Genomic DNA, 3,729 nt, shown 5'->3' on the forward strand with positions numbered 1-3,729 from the left:
TGAAAATTGCAATGGCGAGTTTTTTGGTTTTTTTTTTTTTTTTCAGAATCAAGTCTCTAGTCTTCACTAAAGATGGAAACGAATTTGCCTGTATTTCTGGAAATGCTGACACTGAGATGGGACCGTATGAAGAAATTCACCGAGGCCCACAGGAACTGAGAAGATAAATGCTACCAGGCGGCTGCAACTTGAGCGATATTCAAAAACAATAGAATGTCAACCTAAGATCATAGGAAGCTGTGGCGAGTATGACAGAAAGCAAGGGCAGAGACTCAATCCTGAGACAAATGAAGACATGGATAATAGGTGATGGCACTAAAAACACTGCTTGGAAAGAAACCCAAAAGCAATGCAGTAGAGTCACTCGCCCTACCCAAGGACTCGAGTTCATCACAGAGGAAGAGGGAAATGCAGCCCGTGGTTTGGCAAACTGCCTTCCCCAAATGCCCATTTTCCAGCCTTCACAGTGGTTTCCTGAGACGCTTGGAGAGCCAGGTATGGGTTTCTCCTGTCATGTCAGTGTTCCTGCAGGGAGAGCTTTAGACCTTTTGGAAAGCATCTTGGCTGGAGCCACCCCCCTGCCAGTATGGCAGCTGTTACCACTTATACCAGGAACATCTGGCCTGAGGATTGCAGTAAAAGTGACACTTGTCTACAGAGAAAAAAAATCTTGAAGTATGCATTTTGGACATGAAGAAATAAGTAATGACATTTAATGTTTTCATAAAGCTGCTACACTGAGCAGCAATTATCAAAACCCCAGGCCCAGACATGGGTGCCTCCATACCTCGCTGCGTGCCTGCAAGTCTGTGAAGGGCCTCATACCTGCAACATCACTGCTAATGCAGGCTTTGCGCTCCCTCTGAAGGCAGAGAACAAAGGAAGGCCCTTCCTCTGACTCCTTCCTTCAGGATCTAAGTCACGAAATGGGAGAGCAGGAAACACAATGTAAAGAGCACACAGCAGATGTCAGGAGAGCTAGTTCTGAGTTGCAGTCGTGTCACTGAGTAACTCATACTTCCAGGGTCAAATTTCGTATCTGTGAAATGGGAGTGTCAAAGATGATATGTCTAAGGTTCCTCAAATATTGTATGCCGTGTGCTTTTTAAATAGAGGCAATTCCACCATTTCTGTGCCAGTCCCATAGGTTAAACAGGGTTCTTTCCAGACCCTGCTCTTAAAATGTGCTTCTCTCCTGATGTGGTGGTATTTGCCACCCTTCCAACCTCAGAATGGGAGAAGTGGTCAGACAGCCAGGCTGGAAGCGCTGGGTTCCTGGAAAGGAAAACAGCACCCGGAGAGGAAGACCATACTGCCAAGACCCTGCGCCACCCCCATGTGGCCCTGTGATGCTCTCACCACCACTGGACCCTCTCTACTTTGCCTCAACTTGGGCATCATCTGCATTTGATTTTAAAGGGGAGAGAGTCAAGGAGAAGCTGATGTACCCTTGTTCTAACTGGCTTCCTTTTTGTTGCTCGAGTGTCAACTAATGATGATATGGCTACACTGAGTTTGGCAGAGATGTGAATAATCAAATAAGAGCCCTGTTTCCTGGGCCAGCCCCATAGCCTAGCAGTTCCAGGCTGTGCATGGCAAGCTGGATCTCACTTTTCAATTAGTCACTCTCCTATCTGAGCAGGACCCTGGGCATGACGAACCAGGCTCTTGTCCCATACGTCTGGGCCTGGTGGTCCTCTTCAGCTCCCCCTGGCTATCTTCTTAGAAAATTATGAATGAACAACTTACAATGTAATACCTGGCTTATCCTTCTTTAGATAAATCTCCTGAAATGTTGTTGCAGACTGGATTTTTGGCAAAGGAAATCAAGATTCCAGAAACTCTTTATCAGGCATAGATAGAAAATAATCCTTTGGCTTGATGATTTTTCCCCATTTCCTTATTGTTGATATATGATATGCAAACTAATACCTAAATATACTGAAAGAACCCAACCATTCGTCATTGCGAAGTGAAAAGTCACATGCAAATATATTTTCCTTTTGTATTTTGTATTTGCTCAAAGTGTTTCAACAAATGCTTTTCTCTTCAGTGGGAAGGTTCTCATGCAGGGATTTGGAGATATGATCAACAAGTTGATTTGCCTGGAGTCCCTCAGAATAAAGAGACTATATAGTGGTGGACCAGCCGATGAATATGTTGCTGGACTCCCATGAGGTTCGAGTCCCGGATCCAGCAGCTTAAAACTCATGCCAGGTACTTATGTGTGCACACCCAAAATCCCAAGAGGAGAATGGAGGAGAAGGGATTGTGGTGTGTCCATCCCCTCAGGAGGGCCATTTCTCACTTTCTGTCTCTCTGTCTCTCCAGTGAGTGCATGTACCCTATAGCAAAAATCACTCTAAAAACTTTTTTTAAAAAGAGAGACGATATGGTGAGGATTGGCATGCTAAGTGCGTGCACCCACTTCCAGCTTAGACCATGGAGGAAGGGTACCTGCCCTGTTTAGGTGGCTAAAAGAAGGTAGAAAGTTTCCTGCTCTTTGCAGGTATCCTACTATTCTATGGTATGATTCAGATGCACAAGTGTGACTCTTCCTCCTGAGTTTAACTTCATAAAAATTAGAGAAATAAGCATTCTTCTAGCAGAGGCACTGGTCCCCTCTCACTCTGGAATTGCTCCTTCACAGGACTTTCTGGATTCCATCGCTTACCCAATCCCAGCTCTAGTGCTGGGGTTAAGGTCTCACTTGGTGGAGGAATGCCATACATTAAATTGTTGGGAAAGTCATGACGCATTTCTGTATGCAAAAATGACTCTCCCGACAACCCAATATTAGAGCTGCATTAGACTTTTCAAGTTCCCAGGGGGAATAACTTCTCTTCCAGTGTAGCCACCACTTTGGAGAGCCAACACCTCCTCAGTGTTACAGTCTGAAGAAATCCCTGCTGCCTGAAGTGTGGGAGAACAGCAGCACCCAGTCCCCTTACCTTCCTTATTGTTGATATATGATATGCAAACTAATACCTAAATATACTGAAAGAACCCAACCATTCGTCATTGCGAAGTGAAAAGTAATGTTAATTCATGCCTTACAGGTGCTCTTCCCATCCCTTGGGGAGCTGGTGGATGTGGTAGTTCTTTGGATTGTCTATGTCCTGTCCTCTTCCATTTTACACCCTCATTGCAAGGTCAAACTGAGAAACTGGGAGATTCTACCTCTTTGTGGAGCAAAGACAGTGTTGGGTACAGGAGAACACAGACTTCTCTAGCAGCCTAGAGCACAGAGGGATGCTGCCTTTTCTTTGTTCCCTAGCTTGTTTTCTTGAGCATGTTTTCAAACCTTTGCTCCAAGGAGTGGACAAGAACTAGACAGGGTCTTAGCTTGAAGATGCCTAACGATGCCTCACTTAGGAGCTTGGTGTATATGTGTGGCGTAAAGCAAATTTAGCCTCTGTCTTCTTCCCTGTTGGAAATTCCATGTTCAGTTCTGACCTTCCCTGTGTGTCTGAGAGGTGTGTCCTCAGGAAGGTGGATAGAGGCATGTGAGACGCAGGTAACCAAGTTCTGGACAATCTCTGAGATCCTGTTTGCTTATGCAGGACTGACCAGAGGTTGTTAACAGGTAGATCCTTAGGAGTTCTCCCCATTTCTCTATTTCAAAAGCTGGAGCCTTGATAACAAGGAAAGGAGAGGATTGGGCAAAAATATTCTGAGCAGAAATTTGAAGGGAAAAAAAAAAAAAAAAAAAAAAAAGAAAAGAGTAGC

The sequence above is a fragment of the Tupaia chinensis genome, unplaced genomic scaffold (genome assembly GCF_000334495.1).
Source record: "Tupaia chinensis unplaced genomic scaffold, TupChi_1.0 Scaffold144952_1, whole genome shotgun sequence".
Taxonomy (NCBI): domain Eukaryota; kingdom Metazoa; phylum Chordata; class Mammalia; order Scandentia; family Tupaiidae; genus Tupaia; species Tupaia belangeri.